A 19465-nucleotide genomic window follows, 5' to 3' on the forward strand; every position below is an offset into this window, starting at 1 on the left:
TTTTGCGCGTGGTGAGTTTTATGTCTGGTGCCTTTTGAGTATGTGCAAGTTTTGTGTGAGGCAACTTTTGCATGTGTTGCAAATTTTGTGCATGTGGCAATTTTTCCGCGTGTGCAAGTTTTGCGTGTGGCGAGTTTTCCATGAGGTGAGTTTTGCACTTGTGGCGAGTTTTGCGTGAGCCTAGTTTTTGCATGTGGCGAGTTTTGCGCGTGGTGAGTTTTGAGCAGCGACTTTTGTGCTTCGACTTTTATATGGCGAGGTTGGTGTATGTGTGGTGAAATGTGTGCTGAGGGTGGTATATGTGTTCAAGCACGTGGTAGTGTGTGGCGCATTTTGTGTGTGTTCATATCCCCATGTGTGGTGAGTATCTCATGTTGGGGCCCCACCTTAGCAACTGATCGGTATGTACTCTTTTGCGCCATCGCTCTCACTCTTTAAGTCCCCCTTGTTCACATCTGGCAGCTGTCAATTTGCCTCCAACACTTTTCCTTTCACTTTTCCCCATTATGTAGATAGGGGAAAAATAGTTTGGTGAATTGGAAAGCGCGGGGTTAAAATTTCACCTCACAACATAGCCTATGACGCTCTCAGGGTCCAGACGTGTGACTGTGCAAAATTTTGTGGCTGTAGCTGCGACGCCTCCAACACTTTTCATTTCACTTTTTCCCCATTATGTAGATAGGGGCAAAATTGTTTGGTGAATTGGAAAGCGCGGGGTTAAAATTTCACCTCACAACGTAGCCTATGACGCTCTCAGGGTCCAGACGTGTGACTGTGCAAAATTTTGTTGCTGTAGCTGCGACGCTTCCAACACTTTTCCTTTCACTTTTTCCCCGTTATGTAGATAGGGGCAAAATTGTTTGGTGAACTGGAAAGCGCGGGGTTAAAATTTCATCTCACAACATAGCCTATGACGCTCTCAGGGTCCAGACGTGTGACTGTGCAAAATTTTGTTTCTGTAGCTGCGACGCCTCCAACACTTTTCCTTTCACTTTTTTCCCATTATGTAGATAGGGGCAAAATTGTTTGGTGAATTGGAACGCGCGGGGTTAAAATTTCGCCTCACATTATAGCCTATGACGCTCTCGGGGTCCAGACGTGTGACTGTGCAAAATTTTGTGGCTGTAGCTGCGACGGTGCAGATGCCAATCCCGGACATACACACACATACACGTACACACACACACACATACACACATTCAGCTTTATATAGTAGATATATATATATATATATATATATTAATTTTACTTTTTACAAAACATTTTTTTTTAAAACTATTTTTATGTGTTGCCATATTCTGAGATCCATAACTTTTCCTTGAGGGATCTGTGTGAGGGCTTGCTTTTTTATTGGTTGCAGCTTTGATATGATTTTTGAAGTACACGCAACTTATATTCACTTTCTATAACTTTTTATGGAAGTAAATATGTTCTCCAGTTTAAGAGTTGACCCATTCATGCAGATTTATAATTTCTAAAGCCTAATTTTAAACCGTGTTGCTTATTTTTGTAACTTTATGTTTTATAATTGGATATTAATGTGGTATAGTATATTTTTTCTTCTTCTTTCTGCTTCTGCTGGCCTTTAGCTGCTGACCATAATATTTCAGGTATGTTGCATGTACTACACTTTTTTGGTTTGTTGGCATCAATATAGACGACTCAAGCTGCCGAGTCCAGTGATTGGCTGCGGTGGTGATGTGCATTGTAGTCGTGATGTCACCAATGCAACCTGTCAACAAAGAATGGAGCAGTGGTGGAGACTGGAGAGGCAACACTGTCCTCGGGCAGGAAGAGTACTGCTGTAACTTTTATTTTTTACATCCACAAGTCAGCAATAATAATTAATCCTGTTGGTAGTTTAATTATTTTTTTTGTGGGGTCACCAGGACAGGTTTGTATCAAAATGCAATATGCTCTGGGTATAATTCTGAGGGTAAGTGCACCCAATGTATTTTTTAGTCGGATTCCGCCTGAAACCTGCCTGAAAAAGAGCCGCTAAAAATGAACACAGTGCAAAACAACATTGCTGTACACGTGAAAACATAAAAGAACCAAGAGTTTTTAAATCCTAAAGTATAAGAAAAATGTATCCATAAATAATCACAAATGTCCAGAAAAATGACTATCAAAATATCTTTAATATTAATACAAAAACACACACTAGACATAAAAAAATACATACAATACATAGTAACATAGTAACATAGTTAGTAAGGCCGAAAAAAGACATTTGTCCATCCAGTTCAGCCTATATCCATCCAGTTCAGCCTATAACCATCCAGTTCAGCCTATATACAATACAATAAACAAAAAAATAACTGGATAGGTCTAATGAACGATAACGCAAACTGGCGGGGGTGGGCAATCCTACAAAAAGAGGGGAGAGGTACTCAAAGATATAAATAATATATCCCAGCAACAAAATATAAGAGCTGGAAGGCACAAGTGTGCACATATATCAAAAAGAGTAACCACAAAATAGCCCTCCTATCAATGGGGAACGACACCAGGGATCACGGGAGCTGCTACATTACAAAATAAGCCATATGGCTAGATGATGTGCCCTCATGACTCCTAGAATAAAAGTGTCAATAGTGCGCATATACCAATAACCATGTCTTACCCAGGAAAGCCAGACACCGACCACGCAGGTACCCCAACGCGCGTTTCACCGCTGCTTCTTCAGGGGGCAGTGTGCAAATGTGCAATGTTCAGGAGTTAAATATCCCCATGTGAGAAAGCATAAACCAATCACCGGCATAGAGACAGGCTAACTCCGGCCGCGTCCAATGAGCGCATGAGAACGAGGTCCACCGCAGCCAATCATCCCCGCCGGCGTCATAGAGCAGTGAGTGTCGGGACGAGGTTCCCATAGTAACATATACACTCACCGCGTGAAGTAGACGCCATTGTGGATCAGAGGCGACGGGGGCATCAGAGCGCATGCGCTGCCCGCGGCAGAAGGAAACCACACCGCTATGAATGCAGGGAAAAGGGGAGGGAGGGTTGTTACTATGACAACACCCAAACCATGCCGCACAGCGCCCGGGAAGGCATATAAAGAGGGCGGAAGTGAAAGAGCGGACATGTTACATATGGGCAACAGCGCTGTTAAATATCACAAGTAAATACACTTAATGATTTATACAAATAAAAGTAAAAATACCGTCACACATATATAAATGTAATACAGTACAATAGTCCATTTAGTAAGAAAAAATAATAATAATAATAATGATAGCATATGTCCAAATGTCCACAGTGTTCAGCTGGTTTTAGAGACTGATGCAGGTGAAGGGTCATGGTCCCAGATAGTTCATTGTTCACAGTAATGCTCATCACAATAGGGGTATAGCACAATTGAAGATTGATCCAATAAGACGTACACTAATGAATGAAAAAACACAAACACACACAAAGTTAAAATAAAATTAAAAACACAGGCTCCAAGGGCAGACAATCAATACTATAATAAAGAATAACAAATAATAATAACAACAATAGTGACCCCCGAGCAGGCACACACGGTTATAAAAATGATGAAAAGCTGATATTTTCATTTAATCCATGTGGGGTTATGGTGTCTAGCGTAATGATCCAACGACACTCAAGCTGTGCCAACCTACGTTTGAGATCTCCACCCCTAATCCCCCCATGAACTCTGTCAATACCCCGAATCTTGAGCCCATCGGGATTAGAGGCATGGCACAGCCTGAAATGGCGAGGGATCGTTTTTAGAGACGCTATGTCAAGAGCTGACTGGGCTGCCTTAATGTCCCTCACATGTTCCCTAGTTCTCACCCGCAGAGCTCTGGAGGTCAGACCTACATAAATCAGGCCGCAGGGACATGTGGCATAATATACCACAAAATCACTGCTGCACGATATATATTCTCTGATCCTAAAATTCTTAGCACCATCAGATGAACTGAATTCCGACACTCGTTCAATGTTTCTGCAGGCCAAACATGACCCGCATGGAAAACATCCCTGTTTAGGCTTCCCAGTGTAAAAGGGAAGAGAAGGAGTCGAAACATAATGACTCCTAACTAGAAGATCCTTCAGATTATTACTCCTCCTTGCCGTCATCAGCGGTCTCTCGGGGAGCACCCTACCAAGAAAGGGGTCAGTCTGAAGGACGGGCCAATGCCTGTTGAGAATGTTACGAATAGAATTCCACCTATTGTTGTACGTAGAAATAAATCTGATTTGATCCGATGTACCTACTTCCTTCCTGGAGCCCGACAGAAGCTGGCCACGGGCGGATGTTTTTGCACGCCAGTAACCCTGGATGGGCTGATCCTGGAGCCCGGCATGTTGCTGGTCACGGCGGATGTCGAGTCCCTATACACCTGCATCGCACACCAACATGGAGTGAGGGCTGTTGAGTTCTTTCTGGCCACTAGTAATCTGGATGTCACATTACAGCTTTTGATTTTGGAATTACTTAATTTTGTTTTGACTCACAATTTTTTTACTTTCAAAGACCGTTTTTTTCTACAGCAACGCGGTACCGCCATGGGCGCGGCATGCGCGCCATCTTACGCTAACCTCTTTCTCGGATTTTGGGAGAGGGAGGTTTTTGGGGATGGCGCACATGCCGCCTCCCAGGCCATTGGTTGGTACCGCTATATTGACGATCTTTTGATTATTTGGCAGGGTGTAGAGAGTGATTTGGTAAAATTTTTTGAGTTGTTAAACAGCAATAATTATAATATCAAACTTACTTTCAAATTTCACAAATATCAGATTGAATTTTTAGACATCCAGATTCTTGTGGACCATGATGGTATGATTCAAACCGATGTTTATCGGTTTCGCGCACGGGGATACAGCCAACGTTGTATTAAAAAGGGTTACTGGCGTGCAAAAACATCCGACCGTGGCCGGCTTCTGTCGGGCTCCAGGAAGGAAGTAGGTACATCGGATCAAATCAGATTTATTTCTACGTACAACAATAGGTGGAATTCTATTCGTAACATTCTCAACAGGCATTGGCCCGTCCTTCAGACTGACCCCTTTCTTGGTAGGGTGCTCCCCGAGAGACCACTGATGACGGCAAGGAGGAGTAATAATCTGAAGGATCTTCTAGTTAGGAGTCATTATGTTTCGACTCCTTCTCTTCCCTTTTACACTGGGAAGCCTAAACAGGGATGTTTTCCATGCGGGTCATGTTTGGCCTGCAGAAACATTGAACGAGTGTCGGAATTCAGTTCATCTGATGGTGCTAAGAATTTTAGGATCAGAGAATATATATCGTGCAGCAGTGATTTTGTGGTATATTATGCCACATGTCCCTGCGGCCTGATTTATGTAGGTCTGACCTCCAGAGCTCTGCGGGTGAGAACTAGGGAACATGTGAGGGACATTAAGGCAGCCCAGTCAGCTCTTGACATAGCGTCTCTAAAAACGATCCCTCGCCATTTCAGGCTGTGCCATGCCTCTAATCCCGATGGGCTCAAGATTCGGGGTATTGACAGAGTTCATGGGGGGATTAGGGGTGGAGATCTCAAACGTAGGTTGGCACAGCTTGAGTGTCGTTGGATCATTACACTAGACACCATAACCCCACATGGATTAAATGAAAATATCAGCTTTTCATCATTTTCATAACCGTGTGTGCCTGCTCGGGGGTCACTATTGTTGTTAATATTATTTGTTATTCTTTATTATAGTATTGATTGTCTGCCCTTGGAGCCTGTGTTTTTAATTTTATTTTAACTTTGTGTGTGTTTGTGTTTTTTCATTCATTAGTGTACGTCTTATTGGATCAATCTTCAATTGTGCTATACCCCTATTGTGATGAGCATTACTGTGAACAATGAACTATCTGGGACCATGACCCTTCACCTGCATCAGGGTACCGTCACACTATACGATTTACCTACGATCACGACCAGCGATATGACCTGGCCGTGATCGTAGGTAAATCGTAGTGTGGTCGCTGGGGAGCTGTCACACAGACAGTTCTCCAGCGACCAACGATGCCGAGGTCCCTGGGTAACCAGGGTAAACATCGGGTAACTAAGCGCAGGACCGCGTTTAGTTACCCGATGTTTACCCTGGTTACAAGCGTTAAACTAAAAAAAAACAAACAGCACATACTTACATTCTGGTGTCCGTCAGATCCCTTGCAGTCTGGTTCCCGCACTCAGTGACTGCCGGCCGTAAAGTGAAAGTGAAAGCACAGCCGCTGTGCTCTGCTTTCACTTTACGGCCGGCAGTCACAGTGCGGGAAGCAGACGGCAAGGGACCTGACGGACACCAGAATGTAAGTATGTGCTGTTTGTTTTTTTTTAGTTTAACGCTTGTAACCAGGGTAAACATCGGGTAACTAAGCGCGGTCCTGCGCTTAGTTACCCGATGTTTACCCTGGTTACAAGCGAATGCATCGCTGGATCGCATCGCTAGATCGGTGTCACACACACCGATCTAGCGATGACAGCGGGAGATCCAGCGATGAAAGAAAGTTCTAAACGATCTGCTACGACGTACGATTCTCAGCAGGATCCCTGATCGCTGCTGCGTGTCAGACACAGCGATATCGTAACGATATCGCTGGAACGTCACGAATCGTACTGTCGTAGCGATCGAAATGGTATAGTGTGACGGTACCCTCAGTCTCTAAAACCAGCTGCACACTGTGGACATTTGGACATATGCTATCATTATTATTATTATTATTTTTTCTTACTAAATGGACTATTGTACTGTATTACATTTATATATGTGTGACGGTATTTTTACTTTTATTTGTATAAATCATTAAGTGTATTTACTTGTGATATTTAACAGCGCTGTTGCCCATATGTAACATGTTCGCTCTTTCACTTCCGCCCTCTTTATATGCCTTCCCGGGCGCTGTGCGGCATGGTTTGGGTGTTGTCATAGTAACAACCCTCCCTCCCCTTTTCCCTGCATTCATAGTGGTGTGGTTTCCTTCTGCCGCGGGCAGCGCATGCGCTCTGATGCCCCCGTCGCCTCTGATCCACAACGGCGTCTACTTCACGCGGTGAGTGTATATGTTACTATGGGAACCTCGTCCCGACACTCACTGCTCTATGACGCCGGCGGGGATGATTGGCTGCGGTGGACCTCGTTCTCATGCGCTCATTGGACGCGGCCGGAGTTAGCCTGTCTCTATGCCGGTGATTGGTTTATGCTTTCTCACATGGGGATATTTAACTCCTGAACATTGCACATTTGCACACTGCCCCCTGAAGAAGCAGCGGTGAAACGCGCGTTGGGGTACCTGCGTGGTCGGTGTCTGGCTTTCCTGGGTAAGACATGGTTATTGGTATATGCGCACTATTGGCACTTTTATTCTAGGAGTCATGAGGGCACATCATCTAGCCATATGGCTTATTTTGTAATGTAGCAGCTCCCGTGATCCCTGGTGTCGTTCCCCATTGATAGGAGGGCTATTTTGTGGTTACTCTTTTTGATATATGTGCACACTTGTGCCTTCCAGCTCTTATATTTTGTTGCTGGGATATATTATTTATATCTTTGAGTACCTCTCCCCTCTTTTTGTAGGATTGCCCACCCCCGCCAGTTTGCGTTATCGTTCATTAGACCTATCCAGTTATTTTTTTGTTTATTGTATTGTATTGTATGTATTTTTTTATGTCTAGTGTGTGTTTTTGTATTAATATTAAAGATATTTTGATAGTCATTTTTTTGGACATTTGTGATTATTTATGGATACATTTTTCTTATACTTTAGGATTTAAAAACTCTTGGTTCTTTTATGTTTTCATATATTTATTTTGAGTTTTCCTTATAAATATGGTCATTATACATGGTCAGTTCTGGTATGTCATTATTATTATTGCTGTACACGTTTAGTCTTTTGTTACTTATTTTACCCCATTTAGGGTTTGGAAAAGAAGTAGCATGCACACTGTTTGGATGGCTTCCAATATGGTGTAAATTGCAAACATGGAAAAATTTCGCCAAAGCCGCTTTAGGGAAGAGACCACCAGCATTTTCCCTTGAACACCGCTAGAACATGTCGTGTGCACATACCCTAACTTTGCTTGTTTCCACATACTTCTCTATATGACTGGAAAAAATACTATGAAAAATGACACAAAAAAGGTAAAAATGCCTTAAAAAACACATGTGAAAGCTTGATATAAAATGCAGTAATGGAGCTACACGAAATGCAACCCTGAAGCCCCCTGTTGTGAATTCCGCTCTTGGGCTCCCTCCGGTGGTTGTAAGTGGCACTTTTGTGAGTTCTGCTCTTGGGCTCCCTCTTGTGGTTTCTAGTGGTGTGGCTGCTCCTTGGAGTTAGCTGTCTTCAGCTGCTTCCACTGATCGTCTCTGCTCTGCTATTTATGTCTGGCTCTGTCCTTCAGCTGGTGCCACTTGTAAATGGTTCCTGGTTGGATTCACATCTCTTTGGATTTCCCTGTTATCCTAACCAGTTCAGCTAAGCTAAGTTTTTGCTTGCTCTTTTCTGTTCACAGATTGTGGACTTATCCGTTCTGTGTTTTCTATGTTTATCCAGCGTTATCTGTATGAATTAATTCTGTCTTGCTGGAAGCTCTGGGAAGCAGATTTACCCTCCACACCTTTAGTCAGGTGTGGAGATTTTTAGTAAACTCTGCGTGGATTTTTGTAGAGTTTTAATACTGACCACACAGTATCCTTTCCTGTCCTATCAAGCTAGACTGGCCTCCTATGCTAAAATCTGATTTCATTTCTGCGTATGTTATTTTCCCCTCCTCTCACCGTCAATATTTGTGGGGGGCTATCTTTCCTTTGGGGATTTTCTCTGAGGCAAGATAGGTTTCCTGTTTCCATCTTTAGGGGAAGTTAGATCTTAGGCTGTGCCGAGGGGTCTAGGGAGCGTCAGGTACCCCCCACGGCTATTTTTAGTTGCGCTGCTAGGTTCAGGGTCTGCGGTCAGTACAGATACCACCTCCTTCAGAGCGTGTCTCATGTTGTTCCTAAACCACCAGATCATAACAGCCCCCACTCCCTTTTTTTATACACATTCTACAGTGCCGCTCCTATGGTGCAGGGGTTTGCCTTCACTAATATGACATTTGTCCTGAAAAAATAATAAATGTCAGAGACTAGATGGATGCAATTATCCTTTATAAACAAATAGGAACCAGTCCAGGGACACAGTAAAACAAATATACGAATTATTACCAACTTTAGAAGTAAGTTTCACCACTCTAGAAGCCAACTTCTCTTTTTCATGGCCATCAATCAGGAATTACAGTTAAAACCAAGCCAAGAGATTTGGGGCAAGTACCACACATTTAGGCACCTTGGCTGCCTAACTTGTGGGAACCGTCATCCTTACATTAAAATTACTTTATTTATTTATATAAGGTTTCCTTTGAGTTTTTATGTGGTTTTCTTTTGCTTTGCAGCGCTGGGTTTTGGTTTGGATTGCTGTTGCTATGTTCTCTCTATGTTTATGTAGGTTTGTTCTTGGTATTCTGGTTTACTCCCACACTCAAAAAAATATTGTGTCCCTGAGAATACTATGTTATGAAAGGAATTTCTGTACAAGCTGAAATACATAATATACAGTATATAAAGATTGTATATTGTACAAACTGACAGTAAGCATAAAGTGTTATATTTATAAATGACCTTGTTCAACTTGCAGATTAATAACCAGCATTGACCTCATTGTCATTGACACAATAATTATTGGGGGAAAAATCATAAAATCCTTAGCATGTAAAAATCAACACGAAGTTTATGAATTCAATACTTAATAGGAATATTCATGGCTAGAGTACAGAAGTTTTCTATCACCAAATAAATATTGTAAGATTTTTAATGTTTGCAAATTGAGACGGATTATTTGGGGGCTAATAAAGAAGATCCTTCTTGGGGCCCATCTTGCTGCATACAGAAAGGCTGCAGAGTATGTCCTAACCATTACTGTGGTCCCCTGCTCTCCGTAGCATCTCCAACTAATGGCCCATTTATACGATTCAGTTGTCAGGAATAAACTGCTCTTCCTGATTATTAGCCCATGTTAGCAAGTCTGTACTCACTTTACAAATGCTCATTCATTGGCGCCAAACGTTTTATTAATAGAATAAATTTCGGCTTTATTGCATGTAAATGACTAAGAATGCTCATTGGTCTGAATACATGGGTCAATCAGCCTGTAAATAGCCGATCGATGGTCATTTAACAGTCTGGATCAGCTCGCTGAAAGGGTCCATTACTATCGGCTTCCCTTTCCTCACAAACGTCAGCGCATGGTCACACATTGCACACATGCTACGGCTTTTCCATGTGGATTTGAGAATAGTAGAATATTAGCTAAGTAGATGAGATTTCAACAAATCTTGTCGAAAAAATTCTACAGAAAATGCCCAATATGTCATTTACGTGCGGAATTCGTCACAAATTTTTGGGACATTTTCTGCGCAAATTATTCTACAAAATTGGTTAAAATCTCATCCACCAAGCTAGTATTCTATTGCAGTTTTCTGTGCGGAAATCCACATGGCAGTGACCATAGACAAGATGAGCTGGAGAACAGTAGCCCGTGCCTGACAAGGGACATAGCATTAGTGCAATTGCAGAAAGCTTAGCGGGTATACATAATATTAGGACTCCATTCTGTCTATGCGATTGCATGAAAGGACTAGGATAATTAATTCCACTTGAGGTCACAGTCTTTTTGATTTTTTTTATTCCCTCGCTTTCATCCATATTTTGTTTAAAAAGCAATTTTGCTATTGCGAGTTTTGATTTGACAGTGTTCACTGTACATTTAAAATAGCATTATTGTTAGCTTTGTTCTGTCAGTCAGCATGGTTATGTTGATCCCAAATATATAGTTTTTTTCATGTTTAATCACACAAAAATAAAAAATCTTTTTTTTTCCGTTACTTTTTATTCTATAAGTAAACGATGTCAGGGCATGTTTTGTTTACTAGACAAGCTGTAGTTTATTTGTAGTACCTATTTTGGGTATATATAACTTTTTGATCACATTTTATTATTTTTTTAAGGAGACTTAATATCCAATAAACATCAATTTTGTCATTGATTTTTGTTAGGATGTTCACCATGTGGAGCAAATAACACTATATTTAGTATATTAATACAAACTGTTACTTACACAGCTTAAAATACTTCATTACAATTGTAAACACATTAAAAGTGTATGCTCAAGCTATCAACTTGCTTTAGTTAGTTAAAGAGCATTAAAATAAGCAAGTTTACAATTGACTTGCTTTTTCTATCTGTTATCATTCTGCAGTGAGAGCTTTTACCTTACATAGTGTACAGCTGGTTTCTATAATGTTCGACCATCACTGTCTGCCCAAACTTTGTTCAAGAGTGTGCATAGCAGCTACTGTATGGTTCAGTAGAAAAGTTAACTTTTAACATCACAGCCACCTCTCATTTGTGCATTGATTTCAATACAGAAGTTATCTTCTCAGCTCCCTCCATCTCCATCTCAGCTCCTGATAAGCTGCTTTAAATCTTGCAAAGTCATCAACCTCCAACATCACTGGCTCTCACAGTCCTTAGCTGTGTGCTTTTTCAAATGCTGTGTTATGTCTATGTGCAAATCTAAAGATGGCAGTCATGGCCGTACACAGAAATCATGGGCTCCCATAGCAAAAGTTCTAGCTGAGGAACCCCCCCCCCAAAAAAAAAAAATAATAATTGCCAGGTTCACAGTAGAGCCTTTCTCATAGCTTTCCAGTCTTTAAATAGTAATTTTCCTCCAGCTGAAATCCTAGATTCCTCTTGCATTGCCCTAAAAAGTATGATGCCAAAAAAAGTGCCCCCAAACCCAGTTAGATATCCACATGGTGAAATGCTCGACATTAGCCTCTACATGCACAGTATAATGACCCTATTGTACTCCCAAGGCAAAGTATGGTGACCCCAACACAGTATGATCCCCCCCAGTTGCGACCCCCACACAGCCCTCCATGCAGTATAATGAGTGTATAAACAGTATTATAGCCTGCAGTGCAGCGGGTTGATTCAGTGCAACAGATAGGCAGGGATCAAATAAAAGCTCAAAGTAAAAGTCTTTAATGCTCAAAGAAACTCACAAATGGAAAGCGAAAGGTATCCTCTGGATCGCATCTGGGGCGTCAAGACAGTCCATATCCAAGACCAGTTGCCGTGGGCAACTGCACCTCTGGGTCACACTGAGAGGTGCCAGGCGTTCACTTCCCTTTGGGCCAGTCTCACACGTCCAGATAATTCCGGTACCGGAAAAATCAGTACCGGAATTATCAGTGTCCGTGTGTCCGTGTGCTTACGTTGAACATCAGTGTGGCACATGTGCGGCAGCCGTGTGCCGACTGAGGACCACACGGACCGTGCAGGAGACAGCGCTAGAGTTAAGCGCTGTCCCCTGCGTGCGGTGCTGAAGCCGATATTCATCCCTTCTTCCCAGCAGCATTTGCTGGAAAGAAGAAATGAATAATATTTTTTTAAATTTATTTTTGTTTTTAACCCCTTCATGACCCAGCCTATTTTGACCTTAAAGACCTTGCCGTTTTTTGCAATTCTGACCAGTGTCCCTTTATGAGGTAATAACTCAGGAACGCTTCAACGGATCCTAGCGGTTCTGAGATTGTTTTTTCGTGACATATTGGGCTTCATGTTAGTGGTAAATTTAGGTCAATAAATTCTGCGTTTATTTGTGATAAAAACGGAAATTTGGCTAAAATTTTGAAAATTTCGCAATTTTCACATTTTGAATTTTTATTCTGTTAAACCAGAGAGATATGTGACACAAAATAGTCAATAAATAACATTTCCCACATGTTTACTTTACATCAGCACAATTTTGGAAACAAAATTTTTTTTTGTTAGGAAGTTATAAGGGTTAAAATTTGACCAGCGATTTGTCATTTTTACAACGAAATTTACAAAACCATTTTTTTTAGGGACCACCTCACATTTGAAGTCAGTTTGAGGGGTCTATATGGCTGAAAATACCCAAAAGTGACACCATTCTAAAAACTGCACCCCTCAAGGTACTCAAAACCACATTCAAGAAGTTTATTAACCCTTCAGGTGCTTCACAGCAGCAGAAGCAACATGGAAGGAAAAAATGAAGATTTAACTTTTTAGTCACAAAAATTATCTTTTAGCAACAATTTTTTTATTTTCCCAATGGTAAAAGGAGAAACTGAACCACGAAAGTTGTTGTTCAATTTGTCCTGAGTACGCTGATACCTCATATGTGGGGGTAAACCACTGTTTGGGCGCACGGCAGGGCTTGGAAGGGAAGGAGCGCCATTTGACTTTTTGAATCAAAAATTGGCTCCACTCTTTAGCGGACACCATGTCCCGTTTGGAGAGCCCCCGTGTGCCTAAAAATTGGAGCTCCCCCACAAGTGACCCCATTTTGGAAACTAGACGCCCCAAGGAACTTATCTAGATGCATAGTGAGCACTTTGAACCCCCAGGTGCTTCACAAATTGATCCGTAAAAATGAAAAAGTACTTTTTTTTCACAAAAACATTCTTTTAGCCTCAATTTTTTCATTTTCACATGGGCAACAGGATAAAATGGATCCTAAAATGTGTTGGGCAATTTCTCCTGAGTACACCAATACCTCACATGTGGGGGTAAACCACTGTTTGGGCACATGGTAAGGCTCGGAAGGGAAGGAGCGCCATTTGACTTTTTGAATGAAAAATTATTTCCATCGTTAGCGGACACCATGTCGCGTTTGGATAGCTCCTGTGTGCCTAAACATTGGCGCTCCCCCACAAGTGACCCCATTTTGGAAACTAGACCCCCCAAGGAACTTATTTAGATGCCTAGTGAGCACTTTAAACCCTCAGGTGCTTCACAAATTGATCTGTAAAAATGAAAAAGTACTTTTTTTTCACAAAAAAATTTTTTCGCCTCAATTTTTTCATTTTCACATGGGCAGTAGGATAAAATGGATCATAAAATTTGTTGGGCAATTTCTCCCGAGTACGTCGATACCTCATATGTGGGGGTAAACCACTGTTTGGGCACTCGGCAGGGCTCGGAAGGGAAGGCGCGCCATTTGACTTTTTGAATGGAAAATTAGCTCCAATTGTTAGCGGACACCATGTCGCGTTTGGAGAGCCCCTGTGTGCCTAAACATTGGAGCTCCCCCACAAGTGACCCCATTTTGGAAACTAGACCCCCCAAGGAACTTATCTAGATGCATATTGAGCACTTTAAACCCCCAGGTGCTTCACAGAAGTTTATAACGCAGAGCCATGAAAATAAAAAATAATTTTTCTTTCCTCAAAAATGATTTTTTAGCCTGGAATTTCCTATTTTGCCAAGGATAATAGGAGAAATTGGACCCCAAATATTGTTGTCCAGTTTGTCCTGAGTACGCTGATACCCCATATGTGGGGGTAAACCACTGTTTGGGCGCACGGCAGGGCTCAGAAGGGATGGCACGCCATTTGGCTTTTTAAATGGAAAATTAGCTCCAATCATTAGCGGACACCATGTCACGTTTGGAGAGCCCCTGTGTGCCTAAACATTGGAGATCCCCCAGAAATGACACTATTTTGGAAACTAGACCCCCAAAGGAACTAATCTAGATGTGTGGTGAGGACTTTGAACCCCCAAGTGCTTCACAGAAGTTTATAACGCAGAGCCATGAAAATAAAATAAAAAAATTATTTTCTCAAAAATGATCTTTTAGCCTGCAATTTTTTATTTTCCCAAGGGTAACAGGAGAAATTTGACCCCAAAAGTTGTTGTCCAGTTTCTCCTGAGTACGCTTATACCCCATATGTGGGGGTAAATCACTGTTTGGGCACATGCCGGGGCTCGGAAGTGAAGTAGTGACGTTTTGAAATGCAGACTTTGATGGAATGCTCTGTGGGCGTCACGTTGCGTTTGCAGAGCCCCTGATGTGGCTTAACAGTAGAAACCCCCCACAAGTGACCCCATTTTGGAAACTAGACCCCGAAAGGAACTTATCTAGATGTGTGGTGAGCACTTTGAACCCCCAAGCGCTTCATAGAAGTTTATAATGCAGAGCCGTGAAAATAATAAATACGTTTTCTTTCCTCAAAAATAATTATTTAGCCCAGAATTTTTTATTTTCCCAAGGGTTACAGGAGAAATTGGACCCCAAAAGTTGTTGTCCAGTTTCTCCTGAGTACGCTGATACCCCATGAGTGGGGGTAAACCACTGTTTGGGCACACGTTGGGGCTCAGAAGGGAAGTAGTGACTTTTGAAATGCAGACTTTGATGGAATGGTCTGCGGGTGTTACGTTGCGTTTGCAGAGCCCCTGGTGTGCCTAAACAGTAGAAACCCCCACAAGTGACCCCATTTTAGAAACTAGACCCCCCAAGGAACTTATCTAGATATGTGGTGAGCACTTTGAACCCCCAAGTGCTTCACAGACGTTTACAACGCAGAGCCGTGAAAATAAAAAATCATTTTTCTTTCCTCAAAAATTATGTTTTAGCAAGCATTTTTTTAGTTTCACAAGGGTAACAGGAGAAATTGGACCCCAGTAATTGTTGCGCAGTTTGTCCTGAGTATGCTGGTACCCCATATGTGGGGGTAAACCACTGTTTGGGCACACGTCGGGGCTCGGAAGTGAGGGAGCACCATTTGACTTTTTGAATACGAGATTGGCTGGAATCAATGGTGGCGCCATGTTGCGTTTGGAGACCCCTGATGTGCCTAAACAGTGGTAACCCCTCAATTCTAACTCCAACACTAACCCCAACACACCCCTAACCCTAATCCCAACTGTAGCCATAACCCTAATCACAACCCTAACCACAACCCTAATTCCAACCCTAACCCTAAGGCTATGTGCCCACGTTGCGGATTCGTGTGAGATATTTCCGCACCATTTTTGAAAAATCCGCGGGTAAAAGGCACTGCGTTTTACCTGCGGATTTTCAGCGGATTTCCAGTGTTTTTTGTGCGGATTTCACCTGCCGATTCCTATTGAGGAACAGGTGTAAAACGCTGCGGAATCCGCACAAAGAATTGACATGCTGCGGAAAATACAACGCAGCGTTTCCGCTCGGTATTTTCCGCACCATGGGCACAGCGGATTTGGTTTTTCATATGTTTACATGGTACTGTAAACCTGATGGAACACTGCTGCGGATCCGCAGCCAAATCCGCACCGTGTGCACATAGCCTAATTCTAAAGGTATGTGCACACGCTGCGGAAAACGCTGCGGATCCGCAGCAGTTTCCCATGAGTTTACAGTTCAATGTAAAGCTACGGGAAACAAAAATCGCTGTACACATGCTGTGGAAAAACTGCACGGAAACGCAGCGGTTTACATTCCGCAGCATGTCACTTCTTTGTGCGGATTCCGCAGCGGTTTTACAACTGCTCCAATAGAAAATCGCAGTTGTAAAACCGCAGTGAAATGCGCAGAAAAAAACACGGTAAATCCGCCATAAATCCGCAGCGGTTTAGCACTGCGGATTTAGCAAATCCGCTGCGGAAAAATCCGCAGAGAACCAGAATACGTGTGCACATACCGAAACCCTAACCCTAACCCTACCCCTAACCCTACCCCTAACCCTAACCCTACCCCTAACCCTACCCCTAGCCCTAACCCTAGCCCTAACCCTACCCCTAACCCTAACCCTACCCCTAACCCTACCCCTACCCCTAACCCTACCCCTACCCCTAACCCTACCCCTAACCCTACCCCTAACCCTAACCCTATTCTAACATTAGTGGAAAAAAAAAAATTTCTTTATTTTTTTATTGTCCCTACCTATGGGGGTGACAAAGGGGGGGGGGGTCATTTATTATTTTTTTGATCACTGAGATATAATCTATCTCAGTGATCAAAATGCACTTTGGAACGAATCTGCCGGCCGGCAGATTCGGCGGGCGCACTGCGCATGCGCCCGCCATTTTGGAAGATGGCGGCGCCCAGGGAGAAGACGGACGGGACCCCGGCTGGATCGGTAAGTATGATGGGGTGGGGGGGTACCACGGGGGGGGGGGATCGGAGCACGGGGGGGGGAATCGGAGCGCGGGAGGGGTGGAACGGAGCACGGGGGGCGTGGAACGGAGCATGGGGGGGCTGGAATGGAGCACGGGGGGTGGAACGGAGCACCGGGGGGGGTGGATCGGAGTGCAGGGGGGGTGATTGGAGCACGGGGGGGTGATTGGAGCACGGGGGGAGCGGACAAGAGTACGGGGGGGACCGGAGCACTGGACGGAGGGGAGCCGGAGCAGTGTACCGGACAGATCGGGGGGCTGCGGGGGCGATCGGTGGGGTGGGGTGGGGGCACATTAGTATTTCCAGCTATGGCCGATGATATTTCAGCATCGGCCATGGCTGGATTGTAATATTTCACCAGTTATAATAGGTGAAATATTACAAATCGCTCTGATTGGCAGTTTCACTTTCAACAGCCAATCAGAGCGATCGTAGCCACGAGGGGGTGAAGCCACCCCCCCTGGGCTAAACTACCACTCCCCCTGTCCCTGCAGATCGGGTGAAATGGGAGTTAACCCTTTCACCGGATCTGCAGGGACGCGATCTTTCCATGACGCCGCATAGGCGTTATGGGTCGGAATGGCACCGACTTTCATGACGCCTACGTGGCGTCATGGGTCGGGAAGGGGTTAAAATAAAGTTGTCGGTAATCTGCCCCCTCCCACCCCCTGGGCTTCAGCACCACACGCGGGGGGGAGGGGCGGTGCTTACAGTAGCGCTGTCTCCTGCACGGCACATGGACTGCACACGGACAACATCCGTGTGCGGTACGTGTTTTACACGGACCCATTGACTTTAATGGCTCCGTGTGATCCGTGCGCTCCCACGATCACTGACATGTCTCCATGTTTTCCAAATGGACACACGGTCCGTGAAAACACACTGACATGTGCAGAGACACATTGATTTTAATGTGTCTACGTGAGTCAGTGTCTCCGGTATGAGGAAACTGTCACCTCACGTACCGGAGCCACTGACGTGTGAAACCGGCCTTGCTCTATATTACCCCACACAAGCCAGCTGTTGCAGAGCCACCTGTTCTGCAGCTTGCAAACAAACACTGACACACCCAACCCATTTCTGTAGGGTTTTTAAATGGAATCTGTGGCTATGGGCCACTTGTAAAACCTGGTTGGAGGGAGCGAACTGCGCCACTACCATCATACAGTTCGCTCCATAAATATAAGCCCATTCCGGTTTTTTTTTTTAAATCAGATGGCTTGTCCAAGACCAAACTTACTTTTATTCTGCACTGCAACCACAGCTATATCTGTGACTGCAATGCACTCCAGAAGTCTTAATATGCTTCCATGCGCATCCTGGGGGATACATATCGGCCCTCGCATATGATCCCCCTCACAAGTCCCACACTGCATAATGGCCTGCACTTACCCTTCACACAGTATGATGGACACCACACAAATTTTCACACTATATAATTGCTTACATACAGTATAATGGCCCCCCACATAGCCCTCCAAACTTTATAATGATTACACATAACCCTCAACATGGTTTAATGCACCCCTCATAATCATCCATATAGTATAATGCGCCTCCCATAATCCTCCATATAATACAATGTGCCCCCATAATCCTCTATATAGTATAATGCACGCCCCATGGTCCTCCATAGAATACAATGCACTCCCCATGGTCTTCTATAGAATATAATGCACTCCCCATGGTCCTCCATAAAATATAATGAACCGCCTATGGTCCTCTATACAATATAATGTACCTCCCATGGTCCTCCACGCAGTATAATACACCCCCCATGGTCCTCCATACAGTATAATCCACCCCTCCCTAGAATATAATGCACTCACCTCACGGTCCCCCAAAATGCAACTCCACCCCCATGGTCCTCCATATGCTGTTATGACCACCAGCCACCTCTCCTCGTTCTACCCGATGCTCTGGTCTGCTGAGTGTGTGTTGTGAAGTGCTGGATATTTCATTGTGCCCGCTGCTCTTACACATCAGATGCCAAGGAAGAATGATGGGGTGGAAGCGCCTGCTGATGCTTCCTCCTCCATCATCATTGCTCGCGCTGACTGCCGGGACCCCCTCCAGCCGTTAACGTGAGCATTGATGATGGAGGAGGGAGCGTCAGCAGGTGCTTCCACCCCATCATTCTTGCTGATGAGTGTATGAGGGCCCTGTGCTGGTGCTGACACCAGGTACCCCGGCTCCTGAGCCTCAGAGAAGTGGTGTGGCCTCACCCCATTGGTGGTATGCCACTGATGGCAGTGTATGCTCCAGAACAAACCTCTGACAGCAGAACTTGTACTGATTTCTGCAATTCACCAGGACTTTCACTCAAGGACGACAACCTGCCCTAAAAAAAAGTGAATGAGACTTGAAAACTGTGTCCTGCTCTCCAAAAACTTGAGAATAGCCATTTTAAAGGAATCTGTCACCAGGTGAGGGCAGCAAGATGTAGGGGCAGAGACCCTGATTCCTGCTATACAAATTGCATTATCAGCTAAAGAT

This window comes from Ranitomeya imitator, chromosome 4 (genome assembly GCF_032444005.1).
Source record: "Ranitomeya imitator isolate aRanImi1 chromosome 4, aRanImi1.pri, whole genome shotgun sequence".
Lineage (NCBI taxonomy): Eukaryota > Metazoa > Chordata > Amphibia > Anura > Dendrobatidae > Ranitomeya > Ranitomeya imitator.